General features: G+C 39.3%; 1 protein-coding gene and 1 long non-coding RNA gene across 2 annotated transcripts in view; one reads left to right on the forward strand and one right to left on the reverse strand.

The window, feature by feature from the left end:
• NCKAP5 (NCK associated protein 5) overlaps window positions 1-22,122 on the forward strand; it is a 990,316-nt gene that overhangs the window by 726,399 nt on the left and 241,795 nt on the right. The window lies entirely within an intron of this gene.
• On the reverse strand, window positions 5,096-21,213 carry LOC105738908. Its single transcript, XR_001114756.1, has 2 exons — window positions 21,119-21,213; window positions 5,096-6,709 (listed from the first exon to the last, which is right to left on the reverse strand). It is a non-coding gene; the product is annotated as an uncharacterized LOC105738908 (long non-coding RNA).

The following is a 22,122-nucleotide window of genomic DNA, read 5'->3' on the forward strand; positions in this document are numbered from 1 at the left end:
AAGGCGGGCAGATCACTTCAGGTCAGGAGTTTGTGACCAGCCTGGCCAACATGGTGAAACCCCATCTCTACTAAAAACACAAAAATTAGTCGGGCATGGTGGCGAGCACCTGTAATCCCAGTTGCTTGGGAAGCTGAGGCAGGAGAATCATTTGAATCTGGGAGGCAGACGTTGCAGTGAGCTGAGATCGCACCACTGCACTCCAGCCTAGATTACAGAGCGGGACTCTGTCTCAAGGAAAAAAAAAAAAAAAGAAAGAAAAAATATTATTTAAGGTAGTTTAACTCTTCTGCCTGAATTCTCATTCCTGATTAATGGCACCAGCCTTTACCAGATGTCCCCAGACTTAAACTTCATAGTCCATTTCTTACTCTCTTTGCCTCTCATGAAGTGCGACACCACATCATGAGTAGCTTGTCGCTGGCATGGCGTTTGAACTCATCCTCTCTACTCCATCTTCACTGCCAAGGTGTGAGCAAGGGTCTTTGTGAGCACTTGCCCAGCTGATGGTAACAACCACCTGTATCTGCTTCTCCTCCTCTGCTCCAACTCCCATTCCACCACCAGTTAGTTTTCCAGAAGGGTCAGTAAAGTCCCCCACCACCCCCAACCTACTTTCAGCTTCACCTTCCACCTCTCCTCTGGTGTGACAGACTCGACCCTGAACATACTGTATGTTTTCCTACCTCTTTGCTTTTGCTCCCGTAATTTTCTGTCCCAGAAAGGGCTCTCTCAATTCCCATACCTACCATGCACCTGTCTAAATCCTATTTTTCTTTCAGAAATCAGCTCTGATGCCACAGTTCCTGTTACAGTTATAATAATTAAGATGCCCTGGCTGCAGGTAACAAAAACTCGGCTCAAGCTGCCGTAGGTTCAAAGAAGTCTAGACATAGGTTGAGCTTGTGCTGCAATTTGGTGAAGGCTCAGGCTCCATCTTTCTGTGTAGTTTTTTCTTGGCTTTTCTCTTTCCATGCGTTAACATCATTCTTAAGATGGCTTGCTTCAAGGTGGATAAATGGCTGTAGTCAATCCAAGCTACAAATCTACTTAACATATCACCCAAGAAATTTCTCACAGGAGTTCCTGAGAAATGTAGAACTGTCCTTTACAAAAGCTCCCAGGGAGCCTTCACTTCCCAGATACCTTTGTGGACCTAAAATCAATTAAGTACTCTTCCCTGAACCAATCGCTTGTAGCTGGGAAAAAAAGCCATGTACTGATTGGTTTATCCCTGGGACATATTTCCCAATCACTTTGACAAAGGGGATAACATAACCTTAATTAGACAAGACAAATTAAGGCAGCTAGCTGTGAAGAGGGAATCAATAGTGACCAATCCTATGACTTTTATATATTCACATACAAGTGGTGAAATGGATGTTGTGTAGACAGCCACAGAGTTCCCCACACTCAGATGGATTCCAGAAGGCATTAGAGATAGCACATCACATTAGGTAACATTTACAACTCCTTGTTTGTGGGTCTTAGAGATGATCACCCTTGTCTGGCACCAAATAGGTCTTTAATAAATGTCTAACAAATGTACATGTTTTAATAAATTAAGGTAAAATAAATTGATTTAAAAGGTTTTTTTTTCTTTAACTTTGATTTTCATAGTTTTACTGTGGGGTCATCGTTTACTTTTTTACAAAATTTTCTTTGTTTGAGACAGAGTCTCACTCTGTGACTCAAGCTGGAGTGCAATGACATGATCTTGCCTCACTGCAACCTCCACATCCAGGTTCAAGCAATTCTAGGGCCTCGGCCTCCCCAGTAGCTGAGATGACAGGTACCCGCCACTATGTCAGGCTAGTTTTTGTATTTTTAATAGAGACAGGGTTTCACCCTGTTGGCCAGGCTGGTCTCAAACTCCTGACCTCAAGTGATCTGCCCGCCTGGATCTCCGAAAGTGCTGGGATTACAGGCATGAGCCGGAACATTTTTCCATATAGTGATTGTTATCATGTTGAATTATCCATGACTTCACGTAGTTTCTAGTTGCCATCACCAGAGGTATCTAATAATTGGCTGCACATGTATCTATTTTCTCTTATTATGTAGATGTTGGTCCTCAGGGCAAGATTTCTGACTTGGTCATATACCAACAACTTATGCATAAAGTTATAATGACTTTTCTAATGCCATAGTTAAGATTAGAGCAAATCTCAGTGTGCTGTATTTGAAATACTTGTTTCAAAGATCTCAAAAGCAAGATCCTGTAGAGAAGAGGTTGGGCTCCACTGGGCAAAAAGCCCCGTTTCATGCTAATATGCCAAATGAATAGACAGTCTGCTAATGCTCTCGACAATTTATCCTGCTCTTCGGGGATTGTGTAGTGAATGTCTCCAGTTAAATTAGAGCTATTGTTGCAGCTCTTTTTTTTTTTCCCCTCTGAAAATACAATTCTTTTCTGAAAATACATTTATGATTCAGAACTTCCTGGCTTCTCAGTACAATCATCATAATGAGGTTGGCTTCCACATGTATATGTAAATCCTAAATACCATTTTTTCTGTCTTTAAATTATGGTGACAAAAAAAGAAACTCATACATTTTGATCAGATCAAAGCTATTTCTTTTGGGCTGAAGAATTTTAATTGGGATCACAGCCAAATTGAAGGCTTTTTGCCATTGCCTTTTCTGACATTTCAGAAGAATAAATACTACCTATCTTTAAATACAATTAAAGGCAGTTATCATCAATCCCTGAGAAACACAATGTTTGATAATTGTTATGCATACTTGGAAAAATTTCTCTTGGATTCCTACCTGAAATTTGTATCTCTAGAGTAAACTAATAAATATATTTAATTCCATTTCCCACTCACTGAGCAGTTCCCATATGTTAGACACCATGCTAGGAACTGGGAACAGATCAATGAATGAGACCCAGTTCCTCTACCCTCACTCATGGTCTAATAGGAGAGACAGAGAGATATCATATATTTATAGTGCAAACCATGGTTGTGTATAACCAAAGTGTGGCAAACTATAGAAGAAGTGAGGGTGTTTCAGCTCATGGTTGAGGGTTAGAAATAGAGGATAATCCCAGCACTTTGGGAGGCCGCGGCGGCAGGATCATGAGGTCAGGAGATCGAGACCATCCTGGCTAGCACGGTGAAACCCCGTCTCTACTAAAAATACAAAAATATTAACCAGGTGTGGTGGCGGGTGCCTGTAGTCCCAGCTACTGGGGAGGCTGAGGCAGGAGAATGGCGTGAACCCAGGAGGTGGAGCTAGCAGTGAGCCGAGATCACACCACTGCACTCCAGCCTGGGCAACAAAGTGAGACTCTGTCTCAAAAAAAAAAAAAAAAAAAAAATGTAGAGGATAATCAGGAAAGATTTGCTTAAAGTGGTGATATTGAACTATGCCTGTTTACCTTTAACCTTCTTTTCTTCCCTTGCAGTATCTCATCAGGGTTGCCCCCAGATGGGAACTAAGAATGAATTTTGGTAACTTCCTGGGGATGGTTGCATGACCTTCTTTTTTTCTGTGTGTTCTTTAAGCAGTGAGTTCCAGGATGTATATTCAGGGGTATCATAGTATGTTTCTCCCCTTTTGTGGAAAAAGTAAACCCCTTCTAGGCACAGGCTCAGACACAAGAAAACAGCTAGTGCGACTGTTTACATGATGTCTGCCTTCTAATGAGCAGTTGTCACCTTTCCCATTGCAGTGTTGCCTTAACCCTTCTAGTGAGTGCCAGTGGTAGTTTATAACCGTTGGTGTTATCAAATTCTTAAAGACCTTGTTTGGACTTTGGCCTGTAAAAGTGGCCAGCTCTACTCTTCTTAGACTGATTATCCAATTTTTAAAATTGCTTTTCACTCTGTACTTTTTCCCTGTCTCTAACCTGATGCTTGCCTCTTGGTTTTTTAACAATTAGGGGAACTTTCGCTAAATAACAATGAACGCCAACGCACACACACACAAAAAAAAAAAGAAAAGAAAAGAAAAGGAAAATAAAGAGGAGAAGGTGATACTTCTCCAGATCAGAAACTTTTATAATACTTACCAAAAATCTATCAATTTAAAAACCATGAAACAAACAAAACAAAACAAAAATAGGCAGTAAGTCTAAAGAGAATAAAGCTGTGGCATATAAAACAGTCCTCCTTTTGGCTTTCAGCATATATTGATTTTTAGCATAGTTACATTTAACAAGTTGCATACAACTGTAATAGGTGATTACCAGTGAGGAGCTCACTGAGTGGGAACTGAGAACCCAGAGGGAAATGAAGAGGTAACTGTAAGAATCCCGTAGGTCAGGCCGGCGCGGTGGCTCACGCTTGTAATCCCAGCACTTTGGGAGGCCGAGGCGGGCAGATCATGAGGTCAGGAGATCGAGACCACGGTGAAACCCCGTCTCTACTAAAAATACAAAAAATTAGCCAGGCGTGGTGGCAGGCGCCTGTAGTCCCAGCTACTCAGAGAGGCTGAGGCAGGAGAATGGCATGAACCCGGGAGGCGGAGCTTGCAGTGAGCCGAGATCGCACCACTGCACTCCAGCCTGGGTGACAGAGCGAGACTCTGTCTCAAAAAAAAAAAAAAAAAAAAAAATTCCCGTGGGTCAGTAACTCCATAAAGTTTTTCCTGTACAGTGAATATGCACTCTTTTTCACATGTCTCTAGATGTTGTTATAATTAGTGAAATTTAACTTTACTTAAAAGCATTATCAAGTGTAACATGTCCTTCTATGGTATTTTTTCTCAACTTACAGTTTTGTATTTTTCTTCTATGGAATTTCACAACCCTTTTTGCATGTGTGTGATTAACAGGGTCCTCACAATTGGAAAGGGTAAAAATCACTATTATAATTACCTAGGGAGCTACAGAATAATTTTTGAGGTAGGAAGAGGCTGAAAAATAAATGCAAGGAAGTCAAATATACAGTTGTAGGTTTTATTACCTAATTTTATTTTATAGAGCAGCTTTTTTCCAAAGATCTTTTAACATTATAATCAGAACTTTAACACCATAGAATTGTGAACTTTTATAGCTGGAAGAGGGCACTGAGATCATTTTACAAATAAGGAAGTTAGCGTGACCTGCCCAATGCTACACAGTGATAAAAGAAAAACTTCACCCAGATTAAATTTAAAGGTGTTTAATTGAACAATGAATGATTCACGAATCGGGCAGCCCCCAGTATCACAGCAGTTTCACAGAGACTCCGGCGCAGCCACGTGGTAGAAGGGAAAAAAGGGAAGTGACATACAGAAATTGGAAGTGAGGAACAGATGGCTGGATTGGTTAGAGCTTGGCCTATTAGTCTATTAGCCTATTATTAGGCCTATTAGTCTGCCTGTTAAGCTAGGTTACAGTTCATCCACAATCACTCAGATACAGAAGTACGGGGTCCTTCTCAGGCCATATTTAGTTTGCTTTAACAACAGCCAGTCAGTGGTGAAATCAGGACCAGAACTGAAGTTTCCTGGCTGCACTGTCACAGGCTAGCACACTATTTTTCTGTTGTGAAAAATTTCTAAAAGGCAGGGTAGCCAGAGGATGGAAACCATTACGTTTACGTTGATTTGGAACGGTGGAATAGTATTGAAGAGCACAGATTCTGGAGCCAGAGTACCTGAGTTTAATTTTTGGCTTTCTACTTACTAGCAAGTTATTTCATCCACGTGTGCCTCAGAGTACAGAGGGAAATAAAATAACGGTACCTATTTTATAGGGCGGTTCGTAAGGAAAAAATGAGTCTGTAGTACTGGGAACCTACATTTAGTACATGCTGTGTGCCTGTCATGTTTCTATCCCCAGCATCATTGTTATTACCTGTTACTTCCAAATTTCGAAGTTGTTGGTATAGTCGGGATTCTTCAGAGAATCAGAAACTACAGGAGATATAGAGAGGCAGGAGAGGAGGTTTAATATGGGAATTAGCTCACATGGGAATAAGTCCCATGATCTGCCATCTGCAGCTGGAAAACCAGGAAAGCCAGTGGTATAATTCAGATCAAGTCCAAAGTCCTGAGAACTGGGAGGCCACTGGTAAAAGTTCCAGAGTCTGAAGGCTTGAGAGCCAGGAGCTCCTATGCCTTTCTGCAGAAGATGGATGGCTCAGCTCAAAAAGAGAGAGAATGTGCCCTTCTTCTACTTTTTTACCTTTTCTGCACCATCAAGTGATTGAATGATGCCTACCCACACTGGGGAGGGCAGGTCTTCTTTACTCTGTCTACAGATTTTGATGCTAATTTCTTCCTGAAACAGCTTCGTAGATACCCTCCCAAATAATGTTTTACCAGCTTTCTGGGTATCCTTCAGCCCACTCAAGTTGACACATAAAATTAATTATCACACCATCACCATAGCCTCTTGGGGGCACTTTAGTCCTTCCCCATAGATTTGGAGGATTCTACCATCCAGGTGACTGGAGACAACCATGTACTGCAACAGGGTCATCCTGGTCAATAGAGTGACTGTATTCCAATTTTGACCAGGGAAGCAGAACCAGTACGAGATTTGTTACAGGGACCTGGCTTATACTATTGTGGAGGCTGGTTAAGTAGTCTCTGCAAGGCTGTTATCACTGGATCTCATGCTGGGGCTTGAAGTCCACAAGGCATGCCCTCAGACAGGTCAGATCACAAGTTTAAAAACCAGCAGATTAGCAACAGCATGTGTGAGCTACACAACAGCTGCTGTTTTACGCCCACCACTCATCTCCCAAGAATTTTTCTTGTGGCTCACCCTAATCTGAAATATACAACAAAGGGAATTCAGAAAAAATGTAATTTACTGTAGCCAAGTTGACATGTCACAAAGCCAGCACAGTGACCAATAATAGGAAAAGGACATGGGGCAGAAGAGAAGACAAAACTGAGAGAAGTAAAGAAATGAGGCAAATCATACTGAGTTTGATTTACCCCTGTACTGTAGAGAGCACATCTGTTGATGACCATGAGGCAGAGTTCCACAGAGCTTTACTATGCTTGCTCCTAGACCCTAAAGAACTGTTCTCACCTAGATGAAGAAGGCAGCTGTGGCTTTATTCAACTCTGTACATAGCTTCCTTTTGATGCAACTTTTAAAACCGTTCTCCTGAGAATCATAATATTTTATATTTAATTTTCTTAAATTGCATTCCCAAAATACTTTTCAGATTCTGAAATATGAACAATCTTAACAGTATATTTTTAGGTTTTTTTAACCTTTTATTTGTTAACTCAGGTAACACAAATCAAGCAAAACCAATCACATCTGCATAAAGAGCCAGAAATTCTCTACTTTAATTGTAAATTTTGAGAATATTCTGTATCAAACAGTGATAGGTTAGAGCAAGAAAAGTGTTTTGTGTGATTTTTTTTTCATTGCCTCTGTCTTATTTTGGGCTTACATAATAAAATACAATAGACTAGGTGGTGTAAACAATAAACATTTTTTTCTCATAGTTGTGGAGGCTGCAAAATCCAAAATCAATGTGCTAGCAGATTCTGTGTTGGGGGAGAGCTTGCTTCTGGTCTGCAGAGTTCTGCCTTCTTGCTTGCTGTGTCCTCACGTGGTAGAAAGGGAGAGTGCTCTGCATAGGGGCTCCACTGTTTGCCTCCAGATACCACCAAATTGGGTTTACAGGTGCACACCACTATGCCCGGCTAATTTTGTTTTGTTTTGGTAGAGAAGGGGTCTCACTGTATTTCCCAGGCTGATCTTGAACTCCTGGCCTCCATCTGTTCTGCCTTGGTCTCCCAAAGTGTTGGGATTACAGGCATGAGCCACCACACGTGAGTCTTGAAGTTAGACTAGGTCTAACTTCATCTCAGACATTGAAATTCATACCCAAAGTTGATAGTTTGCTTCTGTCTGCTCCCTTAGCTCCCACCACAGTCTTATGTGGCCATTTAGTAAATCCTATTTAATTTACTTTAATAGTTGTGTTCAAATTCCTGTATAAGCCTTACAGAGGACAGGAAATTCCTCTGGTAGCCCATTTGTCTTCCTGGACTTTAAAAGAAGATGAAACTTTAATGAGGTTTAGATGTTAACATGACTGCCTTGTTCTTCCCCTTGCCCACTTGAGTTTTTCAGCAAGTAATAAGTAATTACAAAGCACCTTACAAGTATATGTGTCATAGCTATTATTTATCTTTCTGCTTATCTCAAAGAAGAGATAGAGTTTTTCACAGTTTAGCAAAGACACAAACCATGTCTTGGTTAGGGAAACCTCATCAATTAATCAGTAATATTAATTAGTGTAGGTGCAAAGAAACATTTGGTCATTCAGCAAGCATTTTATCTTAATCTATCATATGTAGTGCTTACCACATGCCAGATGTTCTAAGAGCTTCAGGAATAATTCACTTAATTCTCCCTGTAAACTTATAAGATAATTGTATTGTTATAACCATTTTACAGATGGAGATACTGAGGCACAGAGGAGTTAACTAACTTATTCAAGGCCAGTCAGTTAATAAGTGGTAAAGCTGAAATTGGATTCCCAAGCAGTCTGACCTCTTAAACACTATCCTGTGCTGTTTCCTACTATATTCAAAAGCCATGCACAAAGCACTATAGAAAGGATTCAGAGAAGCATATGGGAAGGATAAGAAATTTTGCTTTTACTTAAGAAACAGATATATTTTATACATGTGAAAGTGGAAAACAATTATGAGTCAACATGCAAGAAAGTTCGTGAAAATATGGCTCTGCCTCTTCTACATGAGAAAGAGTAGAAGGTATAGAAGGAGAACTTATCTTGGTGAACCCCTTTGCCTAACTTCTTAATATTAAAGCCCATTACCTCTGTTCACTGATGATATGATCTTATGCCTAGAAAACCCTAACGATGTCTCCAAAAACTGTTAGATTTAATAAATAAATTTAGTAAAGTTTCAGGATACAAAATCAAAATACAAAAATCAGTGGCATTTTTATACACCAATAACAAGCTGAGAACCAAATCTACAAGTCAATCCCATTTAAATGAACTGCAAAAAAACAAAACAAACAAAAGAACTCTGGGAATATGTTTAACCAAGGAGATGAAAGATCTCTATGAGGAAAACTACAAAACAGTGATTAAAGAAACTGTAGATGACACAAACAAATGGAAAAATATTCCATGCACATGGATCAGAAGACTTAATATTGTTAAAATGACTATACTGCCTAAAGCAATCCGTATGTTCCGTGCAATTCCTATCAAAATACCAATGTCATTTTCCACAGAATTGGGAAAAAAAGAATCCTAAAAGTAATATGGAACCAAAAGAGCCTGAATAGCCAAAGCAATTCTAAGCAAAAAGAACAAAGTTAGACATCACATTACCTGACCTCAAATTATACTTCGAGGCAATAGTAACCAAAACAGCGTGGTACTTCTATAAAAATAGACACATAGGTCAAAGAAACAGAATAGAGAACCCAGAAATGAAGCCACACACCTACAGCCAACTGACTTTTGACAAAGTTCACAGAAATATACACTAAGAATACCATTTTCAATAAATGGTGCTGGGAAAATTAGATTGCCATATGCAGAAGAATGAAATTGGACCCCTGTCTCTCACCACATATAAAAATTAATAATGATGAATCAAAGCCTTAAATGTAATATCTGAAACTATTAAAATAACTAGAATAAAACCTAGGGAAACCTCTTTTGGACATTGGTCTAGTCAAATAATTCTCGATTAAGACCCCAGAATCACAAGCAACAAAAACAAAAATTGACAAATGGGACTTAATAAAACTAAACAGCTTCTCCACAGCAAAGGAAATAAATGAGTGAAGAGACAACCTGCAGAATGGGAGAAAATATTTGCAAACTGTGACTATGACATGAAATGAATATCCAGAATTTACAAGGAACTCAACAACAACAACAAAAATCCCCAAATAACCCCATTAAAAAGTGGGCAAAGGACATGAATAGGTATTTTTCAAAAGAAGACATACAAATGGCCAAAAGCAATGAAAAAATGCTAAACATTAATTATTGGAGAAATGCAAATTAAAACCACAATGAGATATTATCTTATATTCATCAGATGACTATTATTAAAAAGACAAAAACCAAAAACAAAAACAAATGTTGGTGAGATGCAGAGAAAAGACAGCATTTTTACACTATTTGTGGGAAAGTAGGTCACTACAGCCTCTATGGAAAATGGTATGGACATTTCTCAAAGAACTGAAAGTAGAACTACCATTTGACCCAGCAGTTCCACTACTGGGCATCTACCTCAAAGAAAATAAATCATCACATAAAAAGATACCTGCACTTACATGTTTATATCAGCACTATTCACAACCGTAAGTGTCCATCAGTGGATGAGTGGATAAAGAAAACGTGGTATATACACACAATGGAATACTAGTTGGCTATTAAAAGGAATGAAATCATATCTTTTGCAGCAACATGGATGGAACTGGAGGCCATTATCCTAAGAGAAATAACTCAGAAACAGAAACAGAACGTCAAATACTACAATTTCTCACTTATAAGTGGGAACTAAATAATGTGTACACATGGACATAGAATGCGTGATAATAATCATTGAAGATCCAAAATGGTGGGAGAGTGAGAGAAGGGTGAAGGATGAGAAATTACTTAATGGATACAATGTACACTCTTCAGGTGATGGCTACACTGAAAGTTCAGACTTCCACTATACAATATTTCCATGTAACACAACTGCACTTGTACCCACTAAATCCGTAAAATTTTTTAGAAAAGATTAGTATAAAACATAACACCTGGTGGTCAGGAAATCTTGATTTTAGAATTTTCTATCCCCTACCTTACTTTCTCACATTGGCAAAGTTACTTCCTCAACTATTGAAGATGAATTTTAGACTAGAATTAACTATCCTCCCAAACAGGGGTCCCCAACCCCCAGGCCACAGACCTGTTATCTGTCTGTGGCCTGTTAGGAATCAGGCCGCACAGCAGGAGGTGAGCAGTGGGCCAGTGGGTGAGAGAGCATTACTGCCTGTGCTCTGCCTCCTGTCAGATCAGTGGCAGCATTAGATTTTTTTTTTTTTTTTTTTTTTTGAGACGGAGTCTCTGTCACCCAGCCTGGAGTGCAGTGGCGCAATCTTGGATTACTGCAAACTCCACCTCCCGGGTTCATGCCATTCTCCTGCCTCAGCCTCTGGAGTAGCTGGGACTACAGGCGCCTGCCACCATGCCTGGCTATTTTTTTTTTTTGTATTTTTAGTAGAGATGATGTTTCACCGTGTTAACCAGGATGGTCTTGATCTCCTTACCTTCTGATCTGCCCGCCGCGGCCTCCCAAAGTGCTGGGATTACGGGCATGAGTCACCGCGCCTGGCCAGCATTAGATTCTTACAGGAGTGCAAACCTTATTGTGAACTTCACATGTGAGGGATCTAGGTTGTGCACTCCTTGTAAGAATCTAGTGCCTGATGATCTGAGGTGGAACAGTTTCATCCTGAAACCATTCCCCACCCCCCAACCAAGTCCATGGAAAAATTATCTTCCACGAAACTGGTCCTTGGTGCCAAAAAGGTTGAAGACCACTGCCCCCAAAAGAAGCAAATCACTACTGTGTCTAAGACACAGCCAGCCTCTGTAGGGGTATGAGATGCAAAACATACAATTCTAAATCACAAGGTACCATTTTGCCCTAACTTATTTTCACTAAATCTCTATTTTTTCACCCTTAGCTTAAAAAAAAAAATCTGTCCCAATCCACTTCGCATTCATAAATCTATAATGAAAATATTCCTTAGTATTTTTTTCATGTTAATTCTGCAGTTCCAATTAGACCTCCCTAGGTCTCATGTAATTGAACGTGATTTGGCATGGGTTTTATAGCCTCTCAAGTTACTCTGGTTAACACTCAAATAATCACTAAGCTTAGTCAAATGAAATCCCTGATGTATATGTAAGACTTTGAGATTAGTTATTTAAAACTTTCATAATCTAATCCATGCCAGTGGATTAACTTGGACTAGCTGTTAAGGGTTGTCTTGCACCAATTATGCTTGTTTGTATTTTATTGGCCTGTGTTGATAAGAGAAAATGTCATGTAATTTTAAAAGAATTAAGAATAATATTTTAGGATTTGACATGCTGCATTTAAAGTGGGACTCATTGAATAAACATGATTAATTCACACAACACAAAAGGAGTGACCTATCTGTAATATTTTATATTTTCTTAATCTTTGGGTTTAGAGCATTTTAAAAATTCAGTCTTTTAAAGTTATTCTCACTTCTGGCTGGCTCATTGCAACAAAACTTCCATCTACAACATCGTCTTTTTGAGATCCTGAAACTATTTTATGGGCCCAGAGCACAGCACAAGAAAAATGAATCCACTTTTTGTTGGCCACTGAGGTTATGGAAAAAAAAATCATCTTTTTCCTGGGTGGAATAATGGCTTTTTTTCACTCGCAGAATGTCTCTTCTGTAGCATAGCATTTTCAGGACTGTAAAAGCCCCTGCCCAGGAGTAGGAGCTGAGGTTTGTGGGGGTCGCCTGCCCAAGGGGGCTTCTCTGGGCACTGTGACCACTTGGCTCTGCAGACCCTGCTGGACAGCAAGCATCTTTTACCCACTGGTTATGGGGCCAGCCATTTGGTTTATGTCTGGTGTCTCCTGAATCACTTCTCACTCAGGCTAACTGGGCTAACGTCCAGCTTTTAATGTGTCAGATCCCATCCAGATATGGTTAGGGGAGGACAGACTGATATATTTTTATGTTCATAAAAGGTGCTTTTTCAACATTGGAAATCTCCCTTTTAATTTTTCACTTCTCGACAATCCTTTCTCCTTTTTATTATAATTTTTAATAATAATTAGCTTTTTCTACCAAATAAGAGTTACAAAACAATTATTAGATTTTTCTAACAGTACCTTTAAAGATCTGAGCTAAAAATGAAACAAAACTGTCCTTTTATTTTCATTTAATCCTTAGTGTCCAATTTGTGCTGAGCATTTTCTTTAGTTTCGTTTCTTTTATTCTCTGTAAAGAGCCTATTAGGTGATGATCAGTTTTGTCCCAATTAGAAGAAAAGAAAACATTTCTAGTTTGTTCTTCTGCAGAATTGTACCATTAAGAAATGTTGTTCACTTTAGTGAGAAATTGGTTATAAATAAGAGAATGAAAATCTCGTATGTCATTAAGCTGGTGATTTGCCCTATTCGTGACCCCTTGCAAGCAGGCTGTTTTGCAATCTGGTGCCTCTCTGAGTGAGCTGTAACACAATTGATCCCAGGTATAGAAGACACAGAACACTTTTTCCTTCATCGATTTATTCCTTGTCTATTCTCTGCATTTTCTCATTTTGCTGATCAATTAATCTCTGATATAACTCGTGGGCAGCAGTTGAAAATAATGTAGCCAGTGATATTTTCTCAGCAACAGCAGTGATGGAGTTACATGTGTCTGTATAAGCAAAGTGGAGTTCATTCTCAAGTGTATCCAGGAAGCCTTCTCAGGAGAATTAAGTGTGAGGAATAGATTACTTTACTGAAAGCCTATGAAGGCAAGGACTGTAGCTGGATTAGTTTACCTCTGTAGCACCATCTTTCCACACAGTGCCTGGCATGAAGGAGATGCTAAAAAAAATGCGGACTGGAAGAAGAAGATGCAGTTGTGTTGATTTTAGTAGCAAAGTAGCTTTAAATTGAACATTATGCATCCCTCCAGCCCCCACTCTTGAAATTCTGAAATTTTATTGATTCCATTAAAAGACCAGGCTGTGCAACATAAAGGTCCGTGACCAGAAGTTAAAAGAACTGGAATGAGTGGTAGTAGAAAAGAAAGAAGGAGAGCTTTGGTGTCAGACATATGTGTTCACATCCTAGATCTCCGTCTTGCTGGCTGTATGATTTTTGAGGCTCCTCAACTTCTCTATACTTCTGGGAAAATCAGGATAATAATATGCACTTCATGGGGTCCCTTGTGAGGATTAAATTATATAATGCATTGCAATATGAAGGCATGAAACAGCATGCCCTGTTTGGAAAACTACAAGTAGTTTAATTTAACTGGAGCACAGGTTGCCCATGGGAGAGATGTGGGAGATGAGTCCAGAGAGAGAAGGAACAGCCAGGTCATCAAAAGCCCTGGGTGCCAAGCTAATGGGTTTGAACTTCATCCTAAAACCTTTGGGGTCTCATTAAAGTATTTTAAGGAGGGGAGAGGAATTGCATGATCACATTTGCATTTTATGACAGTGACTCTGGCAGAACAACACTACTGGAAAAGGCTGGCTCTTAACTTTTCTAGCTTCTTCTCCAAGTGACTCTTCTCTCCTACCCTCTGGTCTCATAGAACTTTGTACATAGAATGGGTCAAAGTTTCTTGGTCTCCGAGCTTTTACATGTATGATTCCCTCCTCCTAGAATACTCTTTTCCTCCTTAGTGCATTAGTAAGAACTTTGTTAGTTACAAATGGCAGAAAACCTAACTCACAGTGGTTCTGGCAGTGTGTTTACTCAGAAGTAGCTCCCTGCATAGCTGTGTTCATGAACCCAGATGGTGTCATCAGAATCAGGTGTCTTTTTCTGTCCATCTCTCTGCTCTGTTCTCAGGCAGACTCTCAGTACAGGGTAGCAAAATAGTGGCCAACATCTCTAGACCTACATCTTGGGCTCACAGTCACGTCCATGGAAACTAAGCACCTCCCAGCAAAAGTCCTGATATTGGCTCTGATAGAGTCATGGGCTCATCTCTGAAGCAGTCACTGAGGCCATGGGGTTGGAATGCACCGAATGGCCAAACCTGTATTACATTCCTACCTGGAAAGCAGGAAGAGTGGAGGTGCTGTATTGGAGTCAGCTCCAACCAAATCACAGGAACAGTGACTTGTAGGGTAGGGGAAGAGGTTCCTAGTAAGTCAAGGTACTCTTTCCCAAAGATAGGTAATTGATGTTGGCCCAGGAAACATCAACTGATGCTATACTTGGCTAACACACCTGCACTCAGCCTTCAAAGGCAAGATGATTGCCACTTCCTCCAGAAGGCCTTCTCTGAGCTATCAAAGACTAGGTTAGACATCCCTCCTGTGCATGCCCAATAGCACCATATACTCACTGTCCTAGCAGCATTGCAATGGCTCTTTACTTATCCACCTGCATATTTCTAGTACCTAGTGGACAACTCGATAAATATTTGTTATCGGGATGCTATATTGAGCTATCCTAGAGTCTGAGAACCCAGCTTACAATAAAGAAAAAAGTTATAATTAGTTGCAGTGGGACACATGTTTGAGGAATGTTAAAAAGGGAGAATCTACAGGATTGAGGGCCTGTTTCAGGTGGGAGTGTTGGGTGAGAAGGAGGTCTCCATGTCTTGGAGAAGGAGGATTAAACCCTAGTTTCTGGATCCTCCACAACAGAGAAGATTGGAGAGAGAGACAAAGGGTTCAGTTTGGTACATGAGGTTCCTGTGGGGCTTACTTTGGGGTTTCATCAACCTAGGAATGGCAGATAAAGCTTCATGAGAGGATGAGAAAAACCAAGGAAGGGTTTAAGGATGAGAAGATCCTCTCTGGGAATATATACAGTTCAGTCAATGTCTTTCCTGCTAATGATGGACTTTGATTCTTGGATTTCACACTAGCGGGCTGGGAGTTGATGATACTTAACTGTAGTGCCATACATTAAGGCCTAAATGCCACAGGGGAGATCAGGATCTCAAGCAAGTAGAATTGTCAGTTTAATACAGTTTTAAATAAGGAGAATAGAGAGGTGCATTCTGAACTAATGAGGAGTAGAAGGACCCAGCCCTCAAAGGACAGCCTAGTTCTTCCATATATATATATATATACACAAACACACATATATATGTATATATATACACACACACATATGTATATATATACACATACATATATATGTATATATATACACATACATATATGTATATATATACATATATATGTGTATATATACACATACATATATGTATATATACACATACATATGTGTATATATACACATATATGTGTATATATACACATACATATATGTATATATATACACATATATGTGTATATATACACATACATATATGTCTATATATACACATACATATATATATAAACTAACATATATATAAGTTCTTCCATATATATATGTGTATATATATGTGTATATATATATGTGTGTGTATGTGTGTGTATATATATATATATATATATATATATATATATATGCTCTCAATGGAACATGACATACAGTCCCTTGAACCAGGCCTCATGCTATGGAAAGTCAACACACAGCACCCCCAGGCAAGTGCTGAATTTTCTTACAGGAACTTTCTTAATTCTTGGCCCTCTCCTTTCCCTTTGTCTCCCACTTTTTTTTTGGTAGAATCCATCAACAAAAAGGGGTCCTTTTTTCTGTGCCTAACTTTTTACATGATGCTGTAACCCACTGATAGTACTCAACACATGGTGTAGGATGGAGAATAATTGTGAACGTTTCTAGTATGTGAAAGCAAAATGAGCAAACAGCTCCTCCTCTGTGGTATGTGTTGTTATTCCTACCTAGGACCTCAGAGAGGACCAGTAACCTGCCCTTGGTCACATAACTATCTGACTGAAATGGTGAAACTGAGTTGTGAACTGTCTGACTTCAGAGCTGGTATAGATACATCACACAAAACTTCCTGTCATGAAATAGCATAGGAACTTAATTTAGAAGAAAAAAAATTAATGAAAAGCCCAGATGGCAAAGAGGGAGAGGGGAATACGGTGGGTCCTGGTGGTCCACTCAGTTGGGCAATGTAGGTATGCAGGCAGTAGCCAAGGAACCATGAACTTGCTACTTGGATTTTAAAATTGGCTCCAGCAATGCACATTTCAACGAGCAACAGCATCCAGGCCACAGAGGTCCCTTTTCTGCCCTTTGATAACTAAGATAGACACAAGCAAGACTTGGCCTCTCTTCATAACTTTGCAGATACTTACTGTTCATTCTGGAGCTGTGTGAAAAATAGACAGCATCTTCCAGTCACTTTGAGTCAAATTTCTATATTTCATGTAAGCCCTAAATTTCCCTAGAGTTGATGCATCGTCCTGTAGAAGTATAGATATCATCTTCTAGAGATCATATTTTCTTTATTCCTTCTCATTTTTTTTTTGCTTTATCTTTTTCTTTCCTTCTCTTTCTTCTGCCCTTTGTCTCTTCTGTTCTTCTTGTCTGTCGTTGCTGATCTGATTTCTTTAAGATCAACTTCACCTGTTTTCAGAAGCCATACCATCATCCCACTATTGATTTTGCATCAAATGTTGTGTATTTAATCTTGTGATTGGTGTTAACATTAATTTCCTTTAGCCAGTTTGCATGTTCAGTGAATGACTCTGTCAGCAGTGGTTCCCGCCCACCCTTCTCTCCAGGTGCCCAGACTCCAGCAAGCTACATGTGCTGCTGTGTAGAGCACACATTCGAAGCAAGATAGACAGACACAGTCTCTGCCAGGGCCTCTGTGCCTCTACCTTCTTTGATTATATGCTGTACTATCATCTTGGTATTCTCTGTGGCGGGGTAATTGATGAATTTTTAGCTGAAGTAAACATATCCCGGGAGTGCTCTACCTGAAAGTGCATTTTTCTTTCCCTTCTCCATCCCCCAGACCAAGAAGGCTGTATCACCACTCCCACTCCACCCATGCATGTGAATTGGCTTCCTCTCTTGTCACTGCAAATCCAGTTTGCTATATGATTTGCCATATTAGTTAGGTTGATGGAAAAAAAGCTGGACAATTTCTGTTTCCTCCTTTGACTATGGCTTGTAGGTCCATGAAATGAAACAATAAATTCATCATTTGTTTAAGAAGTTCACCCAGATCATTTGTGACTTACCATGGTGCCAACTCCAGGTGAACTGGGAATATCCTTGTTTTGTTTCATACTGGATATTTGAAAACATGAAGCTTTCATCCCGATATTTGGCAATGTGTAGACCTTTCACTATCAAAAGCCTTTAGGCATCAGATTGTGATTTACTGTGTAATTCAGGAAGCAATTTCTTTTCATGGCTATTTCTAAACTTGGAATTTCTTTTCATGGCTATTTCTAAACTTGGAATCTTCAGAAAGCATTATTGTTATTTACATTATACTGTCCTTTCAATCAGTTGTGTTTTATTGTCTTTTTTGTTCTTATTTTAGAAATCTGGAGAAATGCAAAGCTTTGGAGAAGGACCAAGTTAACATTATTTTATAATAGCATTGTCATCATCATGGATGTTATAATGTCATCATCATTATAATCATTAGTGTTATATTTTAATTGGAGGAGAAATGATCCAATAAATGAGTTCTACTGTTAATATTTAACTACTGGCTATGAAAAAAAACAGTATTACAAAATATATGCTGAATGTACCATGACACACCCTAAGATCTATTTCTTTTAATTTCTTTTCTAGCAAGAGAGAAACTAAGGAAATCCTCAAGGAACAGGTCATTATGAAATACCTAAGGGTAGATCTTTTATGGGAGTGCTTAAATATCTGATATCTTCTGTAGAGGGAAATAAAATGAAATTGCTTTAAGTACTATGTTTCAGAAATAAACCAGCCTTTCCTTGTGGCTGAGACATCAGGAAGAAAATGGTACCAGATCCTTCTGAGCCCATTGCAATGTTGATGCATAGTATATTAAAGGAATCTGATTTATAGTGATGAGTTATTAAGGAGAAATTGAAAGTTTCCCAACCAATGGGTTTTTACATGCAAAATTTAAGGAGCTCATTATAGTCCATTAGTTTAAAAGGTAAACTTATTAAATCCTTCATGATCAAATAGCTATCTCGGATTTTATGGTAAAATTAAAAAGGCATGGACAGCATTTTAAGACCTGGTATAATATACTTCTTGGCTCCCTTGCAGCCAGTGATAGCTAGTGTTTAATGTGATGATTTAAGGATGATTTAAATTGGTCCTCCGGCAGAGGAGGAGGAGGATCCCCAGAGAAACTAAATTTATGAAATGGTATAAGTGGGATTTAGAGTTAAGTGACAGAGTGATTGGAGAGAAGTCTTATGGTTTGGAGCCCAAAGACACATTAAAAGGAATCGGAGTCACAGGCCTGTGTTTCTGATGGCCTCAATAAAGAGCTCATGGGAGCTGGATGTTTAAGCCCCACAGGTGGACCAAGGTGCACCTGTAGGGCTGTTTTCCCATCTCTGCAGCCAATAAAGTCAAAGAATGTGAAATAATATTTTCCCTGTATTTGCCTAGTTTATGTTTGTTCTTCAAGTTAGCAACTGTAAATACTAATCATAATAATCAACTATTATAAATTTTAAAGCAGAAAAATATCTTTACTAAAATGTTATCAAGTTTTTATAACAAATGAGCAAACTGATCCAACAGATTAAAGGACAAAATGAAAATTACCAATCCTGGCAGTTAAATAAGGGCTATGAACTATCATTTTAATGCCCTCTTCTGTATAACATCAGACCACAGTGTAAATTATGATGAGCAGCCAAACGTATGGATCTTATAAATGAGTTATCAAAAGTATATATTAAAGTTTTTTAAAAGTCATTTTCTAAAACCATAATGAAGCATTGAAAATTATTATAAGTCATTTTTCTGCCAAACTCAAGTGTGGCTTGCTAGTTTCATCAAAGCCATGGCAGATCAAGAGTAGATTACATATTTTCAGTTACCTTGGACAAGTCACTGCACATCTTTCTGCTTAGCTTTCTTATCTGTAAACAAGGGATGTTAAGAGGTCCTTTGTCATATGATTATTGTGAGAAGTAAATAAAGCACACAAAGAGCCTACAGCAGTACCTGGCACACAGCTACATGGAAACCATTCCATAAACATTAGTTGTCATCATTATTGGGTCTACTCCACTCTTGCACTTCCATCAGTTTTGCATTAGAGAATCAAGACTTAAAGTAGAATATTTCAATTTGACTTACCCAGGAAGGCAGCCACATGCTAACTTACATCACAGCTATGAACTGGGTTATTCTAACCCCTCCAAAAGAGTAAAGAGATGAAATAAGATACAGATCATGCCCTTGAGAAAATCATCATTTGAGTCCATAGTAAAATCGTAGTGATGATTCCAAAGGTGGTCTAGAAATTGAATTTCAAAATTAAGCAGCTAGTGCCACATATAAACTGTACTTTTGGTCCTAAGTCAACTAACTTTGTTTCACATTTTAATATAAACTTTAATTTTACAAGCAATAAATGTCCATTAATAGAAAGATGGAAAAGCACAGAATTCAAATAACCTCTTATACAGTTAATACAGAAATAATCATTCTTTCTGGCATCTACACGCCAGTCATTCTTCTGTATGCCTCTTCCTATTTTAATGGGATCCTATAGTACAAGCCTTTTTGTAACGTGATTTTTAATAATGTCACAGTGGAACCTTTCCACTTTATGATGTGTGTTTTTATGCTGTCACTTTAATGGTTACATAATGATCCGTTTGTAACAGTGGCCTAGGATCAACCAGCCCCATGCAAAGTAAGGTACTCTGAGTCCCAGTTATTCATCCGGCTAATGCCCTCTGTCACGTTCGATCATAAATTCTATGGTCAGTCTATGCCTAGGGAAGTTCTTAACCCAAGGCACAATATAGCAGGTCCCCTGCCTATCCCGATTTGCCTTTGCAGTAGTATTTCTCATCTTTGCTTGCTGATAAAAAAAGGAGGGCAGGCTCTGCAAACATGAATATTTCTGTCTTTACTTTGGCAGTCAATTTCTCTGAGCACTGCCTCTGCTCACTGAGGTCTAAAGGTTCCCTTGGGGTAACAGTGAGAATGAATGTAGTGAGGCTGTGAAATACACAGGAAGTATACACATTTATTGAGTCATAGCCCCGCCTCACATTGTATGGATGTGTGATAATTCACTTAACCAATCTTCTAGTGTTGGGAATTTTATGTTTCCAAATTTACCGTATTATAAATATTATCCCCAAGTATCCCTAAGCCATCTGCCTCTGAGGTCAGATTAGGTCACATTAAGAAACTGAGTGTGGCTGGCTCTTTTCTGTCTTCCACCACTCCCAACAGTCACAGAGGCTCTGCTCACTCTTCCCCACAAGAAACTTTCCCCCAGTTATTTCAGAAGTTCCCAGGACATTCATAGGTACAGTCATAAAAACATCTTCTTCTATTTGTGACTGACACGCCCTCACACACAAACCTGGATTGAAAGCAGCTTAGCGAAGGCCCCTCTCTGTGACCACTACTCAGGGCACCCCCACAGGGATTCTGATGCCCCAACCAGTGGGCTGTATTCTGTGTTTGCAATATTCCAGAACTGCTTATCCTGAGAGTTCTGCGGTGCCTTGTTCTCAGGATGTAGCCCCTATTGCTTTGCCATCCCCCTGCTTCCTGTCCAAGAAAATGAAGGGAACATGCCTTTCCCCCCTGGGCCCCAAAGTGAGATTTTGGTGACTAGAGCAGCAGTTCCCAAATTATGTTTGGAAATAGCCTCATCCCCTTTAGCCTCCTGCTCCTTTCTCTGTAGGAATGACACCAGGTCAGGCTGTGCAGCACACAGGACGGCCTCTCGTCTTCTCATGTGATACAGTTCTGCACAGTATGCCACTGTTCACCATTCAGACTTCCTTCCCCATAGTATAAACTCAAGGAGGACACACTGGATGCCCTTAGCCACAAGTCCAGCAGATCCATCAAATGGTCCATCTAGTCTTAGGTTCATCACATCTGGTGCAGCAACCAGCACCCTTCTATTTGTGCACATTTTAAATAAACATTTAGATTATTTCCTTAGATGAATACTTAGAGGCCTAATTGCTGAAATAGAAGGTATGCAATAGGCATTGTTTTTTTTTTGGTTTTTTTTTTGTTTTTGGCCATTGCTTTACTTGATGGCTGGCTGAGCTCTGGCAATATCTTAGATTGCCTCTTGGGACACTTAGGATAAGAGCTATGATCTTTCTGGGGTGTCATCATACAGCAAGCAGTGTTGCTCTAAGGATGAAGCCACAAAACACACATATCCAGGGCTATCACACTTCCTCCTGATAGGCTTTTTATCTGATGGCCTTAAGCAGCATTCACTTCTCAGTGACCCATCAGATTTACAAAACTATCTCATTTGTATTGAAATAAAATTATCGGGTGGTGAAATGCACAGGTCTTAAAGTGCTGAGTACCTTCAGTGGTCATAGAATTCAGAAG

The sequence above is a fragment of the Nomascus leucogenys genome, chromosome 20 (assembly GCF_006542625.1).
Source record: "Nomascus leucogenys isolate Asia chromosome 20, Asia_NLE_v1, whole genome shotgun sequence".
Lineage (NCBI taxonomy): Eukaryota > Metazoa > Chordata > Mammalia > Primates > Hylobatidae > Nomascus > Nomascus leucogenys.